The sequence below is a fragment of the Lipotes vexillifer genome, unplaced genomic scaffold (assembly GCF_000442215.2).
Source record: "Lipotes vexillifer unplaced genomic scaffold, Lipotes_vexillifer_v1.1 scaffold1438, whole genome shotgun sequence".
Classification (NCBI taxonomy): Eukaryota; Metazoa; Chordata; class Mammalia; order Artiodactyla; family Lipotidae; genus Lipotes; species Lipotes vexillifer.
Window position 1 is genome coordinate 98,127 of NW_006797921.1, and position 11,833 is coordinate 109,959.

Consider the following 11,833-nt stretch of genomic DNA (forward strand, 5'->3'; position numbering starts at 1 on the left):
CTTGAGGCTATGGGGAGGGGGAAGGGTGAGGTGTGATAGGGCGAGAGAGAGACATGGACTTATATATACTAACAAACATAAGGTAGATAGCCAGTAGGAAGCAGCCGCATGGCACAGGGAAACCGGCTTGGTTCTTTGTGGCTGTCTGGAGGGGTGGGATAGGGAGGGTGGGAGGGAGGGAGACAAAGAGGGAAGAGATATGGGAACATATGTATATGTATAACTGATTCACTCTGTTATAAAGCAGAAACTAACACACCATTTTAAAGCAATTATACCCCAATAAAGATGTTAAAAAAAAAAATTGTACTAGCCGTGTTATGGCAATTTTAGAAGATATTTATAAATTATCTTTTTCAAAAAAAGAAAAATCCGTAATTCCCTGACCTATCAATAATGTCTGTTTTTCCATGTTCACTTATACTCTTTGTTTGAATACATAAGAATTTAAATAATTAATTACAGTAAATGAAATTTTATTCTGATTTTTAGTGACAATTTCCCAGTTCTTATAATAATTGATTGCATACTATTTCATAAGTTACTAAGTTGTTCTGTTATTGGATGTCTAGATCATTTCAATTTTTAATGTTGTAGTGACATATGATTAATAAACTGGTACATATAGTTTTTTTCCTTTCTTTTAAATTATTTCCTGCAGATAAATTCTCAGGATGATGTTAAGCATGTCAAAAGTACGAACATTTGTTTAGGTTCCTTGTATATATTACTATATTGTCTTGACAACATTACACTAATTTATAGTGTCACCAACATTTGGAGTTACCATAAGCAGGTTTTTGTATACTGTTTACTTTGGTATTTTATTTTTTAAATTATTTATATGCATTGTCCATTTATCAATGAATTATTATTTTTTTCTCATAAATTTGTATGAATTTTTTTCTATTATGGTTATTAGCCCATTAACTGTTACATTTAGTGACAATATTTTTCTTCAGTTTATTGTTTTCCTTTTTAAAAAAATATTTATTTATTTATTTATTTATTTTTGGCTGCGTCGCGTCTTTGTTGCGGCACGCCAGCTTTCGCTAGTTGCAGTGAGCGGGCTTCTCATTACAGTGGCTTCTTTTGTTGCAGAACACCGGCTCTAGGTGTGTGGGCTTCAGTAGTTGTGGCACATGGGCTCAGTAGTTGCAGCACGTGGGCTCTAGAGAGCAGGCTTAGTAGTTGTGGTGCACAGGCTTAGTTGCTCCGTGGCATGTGGGATCTTCCTGGACCAGGGATCAAACCTGTGTCCCCTGCATTGGCAGGCAGATTCTTAATCACTGTGCTACCAGGGAAGTCCCTGTTTTCCTTTCTTTTTAATATAATGATATGTTCACTCTGCATTTGATTCAAAATATCCAAAAGATTTATGGAGCATTTAGCATTTCTTGAGTTTCAATGTCTTCATAAAGGCAGAGTATTTTTCATTTTGTGTTAAGGAATATCTTAGGGATTATGTAAAATCTTCTAAAATGAAGAACAGGGGCATAAATATGCCAACTGAGGCCAAAGGAATCACATATGACAGACATTTGCCATCTCTCACCCTATATTATATCATACAGCAGTAGGGTGGGGTTCCATGACAAAGTTATTTTTTCCTCTTAAACATGCTTTCTGTCTCTTTGTGTCCATCCACCTTTTCTTAAAAATAAAACAGTAAATCTTGGAGAAGATTAGCAATTATTTGTTAACACACACAAAAACCTCAGAGAGATTCAAATGTTACATATGCATCATCTGTATTACTTCATTTACATATAGGTAACCTATTAAAATGTGTATTTGAAAAAAATGTTAAAGTTGCTGAAAAACTAAGTAAGGAAATCAGGAGGAAGAGAAAATAATCATAGGAGCAGAAAGTAAGAAGAGAGGTATGTTATTAGTACCCAAGGAACGTGTCATATGAGCTTGTATTTTTGCTAGGAGTGGGCCACAGATTAGACCATAGCTTCCTAACACCCAACATAAATAGGGAAATATGATTACACAAGTCACATACCTCTTAACAATTAAACAACAAACAAACACACACTTCTTGGGAAAAACACAATTATTCCAACACTACTTGAAATTGGTATTGATAAGTTTTTGTGAAAATGTCCACCTGACTATATTACCAAATGAGAGGGCAAACTATTTTGAATGAACAAAAAAGCAATCACATTTGGAAACGCTTATGTTCACAACCATACCTGCTAGTTTGCTCAGTGTAAACAGTCATGTGTAATGCTCAATGTTACCTCAAAGTTATACAATGCTATGTATATACAGAGACTCAATGCAGCATAGGAATCTTCAGTCTCATAAGTGGGTCATTAAAGACTGTTTTTTTTTTTTTTTTTAATATTGGAGTGATTTTCCTTAATTTTGGTTATTGGAGTTAATTTTGTTTTGTTTCCTTCTTTTTTTTCACTTTTAAAATTAACTTTATTGCCATATAATTTATATGCAACAAAATGCACCCATTTGAAGTGTATAATTAGATGAGTTTTAACAAATGTGTACACCTGTGAAACTATCCTAAACAAGATTAAGAACATATCCTTCACCCTGTAATGCACCCCGTCCCAGTTAAACCCTTCACCTGTCCCAGCTCCAGGCAACCACTGATCTGCTTTCTACCACCATGTATTAGTTTTGCCTGTTCTAGATTGCCATGTGAATGGGACCATATCCTCTTTCGAGTCTGGCTTCTTTCATTCAGCATAGTGTTTTTGGGATTCATCTATGTTGTTTGTATCAGTGGTTTGCTTTTCATTGCTGAGTAGAATTCAGTTGTTTGGATAGATCATGTTTTGTTATGTATTCACTAGTTGAGGGACATTTGGTCATTTCCAGGTTTTGAAAACCATGAATAAAACTGATATAACCGGGACTTCCCTGGTGGCGCAGTGGTTGGGAGTCCGCCTCTCAATACAGGGGATGCGGGTTCGTGTCCCAGTCCTGGAGGATCCCGCATGCCGTGGAGTGGCTGGGCCCGTGGGCCTGTGGCCGCTGGGCCTGCGCGTCCGGGGCCTGTGCGCCGCAACGGGAGAGGCCACAGCCGTGGAAAGCCCGCATACTGCAAAAACAAACAAACAAAAAAAACTGATGTAACCGTCCTTCTACAAGTCTTTGTGTGGATATGTTTTCTCTTGAAATATCTAGTATGGTGTAATTGCTGAGTCGTAGAGTTAGTGTATATTTAACTATATAGGAAACTGCCAAACAGTTTTCCAAAGTAGTTTTGACATTTTATACCCTCAATAGCAATATATGGGAGTTAGTATTTAAAGTCCTGATTTTTGAATTGTTTCAAGAAGTAGAAATAGGTCATAAATCCTTTTTTCAAGCTACTGACCATGTTTCTGAAAAATCCCATTGCTTGATATGTTAGCCTTCTATTTTAACAAAGAAGAGGAAGAACAAAAAAAATAAAAGCAAAGCAGAGTGGTATGATCTAATGCTGTTATCTCGTAAAAGCTATATTTCCCAGGGAACTATAGTCCAATTCTTATCTTCTTCCAGTAGAGTTTTGTTACACGTGGAAGTATGACACTGATAATTTGCTGAACTTTGATATAAGGTATTATGAAATCATGATATAACAATTGAGACCTTCTGGACCTTTGCAATAACAAAAAAAGAAAATTGATTATTCTGCCGTAGTACTTACCAAGTAATAGCAGACTAGGGCAGCATTCTGGACTGGGAGTTGTGGTCCCAGCTACAAGTTATGTGACTTGAAGCAAGACATTTGCCTCTCTGGGCATAAGCCTAGGCTCTACCTTTGTAATGGGCAGGACTAGGTAAATTCTAAATTCTGTACCAGCTCTAAAATTTTGTGACTCTAAATGCAGGCTGAAATTACTTTTAAATCAACTTAAAGTATTTTTTTTACCTACATATTACATGACTATATTCCTTAAAAAAAAAGGAAATAGGGCTTCCCTGGTGGCGCAGTGGTTGAGAGTCCGCCTGCCGATGCAGGGGACACGGGTTCGTGCCCCGGTCTGGGAGGATCCCGCATGCCGCGGAGCGGCTGGGCCCGTGAGCCATGGCCGCTGAGCCTGCGCGTCCGGAGTCTGTGCTCCGCAACGGGAGAGGCCACAGCAGTGAGAGGCCCGCATACAGCAAAAAAAAAAAAAAAAAGGAAATAAATTGGAGCATGCCAGATAGAGTCAAAGTCCCAGCCCCTTCATCTCCTTTTCCTTCCTCTTCTTGCCAGTTAACCACTGTAATAAGTTTGCTGTGTATCCTTGCAAATTTTAAGAAATAGATATACAAAAAATTGTATACCCATAGAAATTCATAGTCTTGTGTATGTGCATTTTTTTCTCTCTCTCTTTTTTTTTTTTTTTTTGCGGTACACAGGCCTCTCACTGTTGTGGCCTCTCCCATTGCGGAGCACAGGCTCCGGACGCGCAGGCCCAGTGGCCACGGCCCAGGGGCCCAGCCACTCTGCCGCATATGGGATCTTCCCGGACCGGGGCACGAACCCATGTCCCCTGCACCGGCAGGCGGACTCCCAACAACTACGCCACCAGGGAAGCCCTTTTTTCTCTTTTTTACATAACTGGTATAGGGAGCTGATTTGGTGGTCCCCAGGAACACCTCCAGGTTCAATGATTCACTAGGAACACTCATAAAGTTCAGCATGAAGTCATATTCATGGCTATGATATATAGCAGAAAACAATGTAAAGCAAAATTAGCAAAGGAATAATTTGCATGGGTTGAAGTCTAGAGGAAGCCAGGCACGAGCTTCCAAAAGTTCTCTTTCAGTGTGGTCACACAGATTGTGCTTAATTCCTCCAGCAATGAGATGCTGTCTACCAGGGAAATTCATTGGAGACTTAGAGCCCAGGTTTTACTCAGGGCACGTCACAGAGGCGCGCTCTGCCTCACATGTACCAAAATTCCAGACTCCCAGAAAGCAAGCAGGTGTCCAGCATAAACCACGTTGTTCGTACAAACAGTTTAGGCACAATGCACCATTCTTGCCAAAGAATAGTGGGAATGCTCCAAATTCCCACCGTGCAAGCAGGTCTTTCTAAGAATAGTGTTCTCAGGCTACTACGTTAACATTTTTCTGCATTGTAACATAACTTTCTGAAACTTGTTTTTATCACTTGATAAAATGTTTTTGAGATTGAACTATGTGTGTGCATGTGTGCACATTTCTTTTAACTGCTCTATAGTTTTTTACTTGAAAATAACACATTGATGGGTATCTGTGTTCTCACATGCAAGGATTTCACTGGTAGGTACCCTAAAAGTAGGACTGCTGTGTCATATAGGGTTGGGTATTTTAGTTGCTGATGACTATTACCATACCACCTTTTAAATAGTTTATTTCAATTTATGCCCCACAGCAAAGTATGAATGTCTCTTTTACCATACCTTTTTCTATAAAGTCTTATAAAATTTTATCCAATATGTGAAACATCATCTCATTGTGATTTTATTTTGCATTTTTATTATGAGTAAGTTTTTCTTCATTGAAATCACTTTTTGAGAATGTCCTGTTTAATTATGTATTTATATGGAGGGACTAAAAGCAGGATCATTGGCATAAATGTTAGATCAGAGATGTGAGAGGCTCCAAGTACCCAGAGTTCGATTTGACAGGAATGATTTCTAGAATCTGACATCTAGATTTCTTAAAAGAGCTAAAAAAAGCTACTCAATCAAAAGTTGTGAGATCTCCTTGTATATCTTGTGGCATTAGTCTTTCAATGTAAACTCTGACAGAGTGAACAGAGGTAACTCAGCACTGTCTTCAGGAGACATAAATGAAGAAAAGTGAACAATTTTAAGATTACTCAGAGAAGAAATCCCGTACTTCTAGGGAGCTAGGAACTCACCACTGATGGCTGCTCTCTGTTTCTGGAAGCTTGCTCTATAAAATGGTGTGGAACTTAATTTTAATTCTTTCATTCAATAAATATATATTGAATACCTAGAAGGAGCCAGACTCCAGGGATATAAAATCTAGAAAGAACTGCCTTCAAGGAGCAATTTCCCTAAAGAGAGGTGGATGTAGAGCCCCACGGTAAGGCAAAGGCATTTTTGGTTCTCAGTGGATGTGTGAGAGGTGGATGTAGAGCCCCATGGTAAGGCAAAGGCATTTTTGGTTCTCAGTGGATGCGCAGCTGGTAGGACAGACTAAACATTTTGCTTAGCTGGTGCTGAGAATGACTCACTCAGAGGTACACAGTAAGAGTATCTTTCTTTTCTCCTTTATTATTTCTGCATGGGGTAGCAGCTCCCTTTGTTTACACAAACAGATCTTTATGGCCAGTCGTGGGGAGGCTCACCTGACCAACTGGCCCCTATGTGGTCCTCATGAGTTTCCCCTTCTGTTTGGAGTTCTCCTATTTAGCAGACTGCTACCACAACAGAGCTGACTCTCAGGGAGGGACATAACTTCTCATGAAATTCTCACCCTAAGAGGAACTTACATTATTCTTTTGGTTCCCCTGAGAGTAGCTGAGATGATTGAAATTTTCAAAATGATTTACACTAACTACTAAAGGAGAACATGATGAAACAGAGGTTTCATCCAATTTGTTTACAAGGCTCCTAATCTTTGTCCCACTTCCCATCAGTCGGAGAATCTCCCTTTTTCATTCTTAGGATTTTTCCACCTCTATTTGAAGAGTGCTAGCCACACAGACTTCCGGGGAGAAAGAGCAGGTGGTAGGTAAATGAGTTGACATCATCTCTCAAAATACACACACAATACAACTGTAACCCTTCTTCAGATGTCTGTGAAACTTGGGCAGTAACCTTCAAATGTAGAGTTCTCATTTCTCCCCTTGCTACAGGCAAAGCCAAAGGTCTTTCCTTACACTGTTTCTCCTTTCTTCACATATTTCCACCTTTCACATTTCTGATTCTTGGTGTTCACTTCAAAACAAGTTCACCTGGACATAAGGCAGAGGGCCAGGTGATCGTGAAGTTCAATTTACTCTGGTTCAGTACTTTTCTAAACTCCACACACACAAGAAAGAGGGTAAGGTGTTTTTTGACCAGCAGCACTTTAAAAGTATGCTTACTTATAGAATTCCTAGAACAATCTTCTCAGTGGTTTGATTGATGCTTATCCCAATAAATGTTACCAAAGTGGTTAGGAAGTGGCAGTTATATAACTTAGACTTTCTGGTTTCTCTAACGAAAGGCAGCAGTAACTAAAATCAATGTCTACACATACAGTGGGAGAAATGGTGTTCTTGGTAAGGGTGGTAAGTAGCTCAATTCAGGCTATTGCTCTCTGGCTGGTTATCACCTGCATTTATTGAGAGCCTAAGTACAGAGATCTGTATCATCAGCGACTGTGGCACATTACAGAAACAGCAGTAACTATTTCACTGACTCAACAGATACTCATTGAATGCCACATGGGAGAGGAGCACAAAGGGAGATATAATTTATGGGTAATGTTCTAATCTTTGGCTTGGGTGTTGAGTTTCAGCTGTTCATTATGCTCTGAAATTAATTTTTAAAATGTAATTGTTATATAGGATCAGGAACAGGAAAGGTCACTGAAGTTTCAGTGGACAATTTAGTATTTAGTTGAAACAAGAAAATGCATAGGATAAGGTTTTGGTTATAAAGGTGTTTATAACCTAAAGGGGGCAATTTGACAAACTCAGATGCTAATGGCCTGCACTCATATGACATATTACTAAACTCAAATATCCTTGATTTCATGCCCAATCACAATATTGTAAGCCTACATTCAGCTGGACAGCAAAAGGCAAAATCTTTTCTTTTTAAATTAATTTTTTAATTTATTTTTTGGCTGCGTTGGGTCTTCATTGCTTCTTGTGGGCTTTCTCTAGATGCGGTGAGTGGGGGTTACTCTTCTACTCTTCGTTGCGGTGCGTGGGCTTCTCATTGGTGTGGCTTCTTTTGTTGTGGAGCACGGGATCTAAGCGCGTGGGCTTCGGTAGCTGTGGCTCACAGGCTCTAGAACGCAGGGTCAGTAGTTGTGGCGTATGGGCTTAGTTGCTCCGTGGCATGTGGGATCTTCCTGGACCAGGGCTCGAACCCATGTCCCCTGCACTGGCAGGTGGATTCTTAACCACTGCGCCACCAGCAAAGTCCGAGGCAAAATCTTTTACGAAGTTCTTCATTGAAAATTTCAAAATGTCTGTTTTTTTAATGTTGCATCTTGTCTCGTGTCACTTGAGCCTCTGATCTGGCTTCCAAATGATGCTTTACTCTCTCATTTCTCACTACTTGCCCCAGGCAGCTCCTGCTTCTGCTTTGACCTGAGGAATCATCACTACCCCATCTCTCAATTTTCCCAGTTGTAGCTAGGAACAGGTTTTAACATTAAACAAGACTTCACTAATTGCCTGAGGATGAAGCATGAGGCAATTACAACAAAGAACCTTAAGCTGCTCTCAGAGTCCACAAGCCCTACTCCCTCTGGAAGACCACCCCGTGGGTGCCTTTCTTGCCAGCTTTCAGCTGGCCCTAGTGTAGCAGGAATCAGTTTATTTCTCCTCAATGGCAAGGCCCTTTCCTGGGAGCCTAGAGAGATGAAGTGTTTTCCCCTCATTCCAGGCTAAGGTTCATCCCCTTATCCCCTGCCCCAGGTTCTGACCTCTCTTTAGGGAGATTGATAGTAGTATTATTCACTTCTTTTAGGAATATTTTACCTCTGTCTATATTTGTGTGGTTTAATCCAATCTCATACCATCTCAAAGACATCAGAATACTATTATTGGACAGCAGTTCATTTCCCCAAATCTGGATTAGTCCGTTCTAAAAAGCAAAGAAAAACCATCTTTGGAGAAAATCTGGAACTTTTTTTTCATTCTTTCTACAGTCTTCAGTTCCCCAAACCCTGCAAGCAATTGCTCAAAAAATAATTGCAGAGGCAAAAGCATTCTAAACGCATATATTTCACTCTCAAACAGAATTTTTCAGAGACTTTTAACTGCAGAAAGGTCATACTCTTTACAGTACTGAAAGAATATAACTTCTCATCCCGAATTCACTTTGCCTATCTGGTGAACAACTGGGAACCAAGTAAGTTCAAATTGCTTTCTGCCTAGTCTCCGTCTTAGAGGGCAAAATTCCTTGCAACTTTTAAAACAGCACTGCCCCCATGCCCAGATTTTATCACCTATTCCCACCTTCCCCCAAAATTTTAGGCTTCAGTCTAAAGCCAGCGCACTTCTTACATAAACAGGCATATTCAAAACAAATGCTTTAGATAAGAGAGAAGGGAACAGTATTTAGGGTACGCTCAAATATCTTATTTCCAAAAAGGCTTCTGGAATCCTTAATCAGCCTTAATTTCCCAGCCTTTATCTTTTACACAGTCATAAGTTTGTCCCGTCTCGTAAACGCTATTCGGAACTCCTTGCTCACAAACTGATTCATTCCCATTCCCAGCACATTTCTTGGCAAAGCGTAGGCGCCCAATAATGAATGAATGAGTTTGTAGAAGGAAGGCGGGAAAAGGATTAGTTTTCTGGAGATATGACTAGGAGAACTACAATGGCCACAAAACAAGAAGCAGCCAAACTTGGACTAACGCCCACTTTAAACCTGCTCTCAGAGTCTAAAACAGCAAATTACGCCCCGCCCACGGGCGAGAGACAGGAAATACTAGCGTTCAGGAAAACCGGAAGTGCCTTGTCACGCCTCGCGCATGCGTGCATCCATCCAGCTCGCATTTCCTACCCTCAGTCTTCCAGTGAGAAAGCAGAGATTCAGGCTCCTGCAGGCTGCGGCGTTGTCAGTCCCCCTCCCCTCGGCGTTGCGCATGCCTGCTGGGTTGATTTCCTCGTTGTAAGGCGGAGCGAAAGGACAGATTTTCTTCTTGTTCCCGCCCCTTTTCTTTCCCCACCTGCCACGTACTGGGCCCGAGCTCTCGCTGGGCTTGGTGGGTCCGTGCGATTGGCCGGGTCCCGCGCGAGCCTGCCAGCGAGGTGCAGCGGCCCCGGAGGGCAACCGAGTGGGCCGTGACAGCAGCCTTCCCCCAACGCCCCAGAGCCTGGCGGTGGCGGCCTCTCACCGGTCGGATCAGCAGAGACCCGCGGAGGGGCGGCAGCGGCAGCCTCGGGAAACCGGTATGGCCGCTGGGGACGGGGGCGCGGCTGATCTCTCGGGCAAGGCGGGCCGGGAGACGTGGAAAACGCTGGGAGGGCCTCGTTCGAACCGGCAGACGCGGGACGGGTGGGGTCGGAGGGGTCGTGGGGAGGGCTGGACGTCGGGAGGACGGAGGCCGGGCTGGGCCTCGCGTGGGGGAGGGGAGGCCACGTCCGGGGAGGGGAGGGGAGGGGGGCCCCGCTGGCCACAGTGGCAGCGAAGCGGGCCCTCTGGGGGGCTCTAAGGGGGGTTTGGGTCAGCAAGGGCACTTGCGCGGATTCCGCCTGACTTCTAGGGGTTGCACTACCCGAGGGAGAGGAGAGGGACTTTGGGAGGCCTGGGGTGGTCCAGCGCCTAACCCTCAGAGGGGCTTGGAAGGGTGAGAAGGGTGGAGAATGGCGCCTATGGGAATAAGTTAATTGGGGTCACTTAGGAGAAAGCTTGTTTCTTGGCTATGTCAGTCCTTAATCAAGCGCCGTCTGGAGGTCCGACCCAGTTTGATAGTGGTGATGACAACTAACTTTTAAGGGTTTACTTTGCTAGGCACTGTGCTAAGTATTTTAGATGCATGGTCTCATTTAATCATCACAAGGATTCTTCCAAATTTAGATATTCCCATTTTGCATATGATGAAAGTGAGGCTTGGTGAAGTAATGGCCTAAGGTCACACAGCTAGTAGGGGATATCTTTACCATCTTGCTACGCTGCCTCTGGTCAGGCAGGATTTGAGGCTCCTTGCATTCTTTGGACTACTCAAGGGTTTGGTTTTGCTTAGGATTTCTTAAAGGAAATTGCTACCCTCTGGAGGTGCCTAAGCAGGCCCCTCTGAATTTGAGCAGGGCCCTAACTACAGGGCTAGTGGAACTGGAGGTTTGGTCACTGAACCTACATCCTGGTTTAAGAAGCAGGCTTTTTATGTGTTTCCTTGGGCCTGTCACTTTATTCTCCAGTTCTGAGAACAGTGTTCTTGTTGGAAGATTTCATAAGTTAGTGGCTGTGTCATTTCTGGACTTCAGAGGGAGTGGGGCAAGGACAAGAAGAAAGAACGAGAAATGGGGAGAAGAAAAAGCTGTAAGGATTTCACCAGCAGCCCTAGGAACTAGTAGTTCACAGCAGTCTTTACCTTGTGATTGAAGTTAGAGAAAAAGAGGACCTTGGTTCTACAGTTACGTAAACAAATGTGGGGATGGGATTTTCCCTTCCAGGGTACTCTTATTTTTGTGATAACTTGTGTGCATGCCTTATGGAGATGACTGCACAAACTGGGGACAGCCTTAGGAAAGAAGGCCTGGTTCCTGGCTACAGGTAGGTTACAGTCCTGGTTACAGTCCAGTGCAACCAGTAAGTGAATTTGCAGGCAAACATGGCAGATGCAAAGTAAAAGAGACTCATAGTTTCAGATCCATTGTAACTGAGCAACAATTCCTTCACGATCAAAAGGATTATATCAATTGTATTTAATGTTGGAAATTTCTCTTGATTAGGAATATGTCTGTTGAAGGGAGTCACTTCTAGCTATGTAAAGAAGGTACAGTGTGAAGGTTTGACTTAGTAACTGATCTGGTCGTACAGCTTTCTTCTCTCAGTCCCTCTTTCAGAACTTTATTATTTGTCATACATCTTTTGTTTAGGGAACGAAAACAAGTTTTTAAATACTATATGTCAGGCACTGTTTTAGATGCTGCTGAGAATAGGTAGAACCATCCTGCTGAAGCTAAGCCCTGGGCCTT

The 11,833-nt window shown here is 42.2% G+C and overlaps 1 protein-coding gene across 2 annotated transcripts in view; it reads left to right on the forward strand.

Annotated features, from left to right (window-relative positions):
• Positions 1-9,804: 9,804 nt before the first annotated feature.
• TFG (trafficking from ER to golgi regulator) overlaps positions 9,805-11,833 on the forward strand; it is a 45,437-nt gene continuing 43,408 nt past the window's right edge. Inside the window, exon 1 of one of the 2 annotated variants that reach the window (XM_007469973.1) lies at positions 9,805-10,084. The gene's annotated coding sequence lies outside the window, so the exon portion shown is untranslated. The remainder of the gene's footprint in view (positions 10,085-11,833) is intronic. The other variant, XM_007469974.1, reaches the window with a different exon arrangement.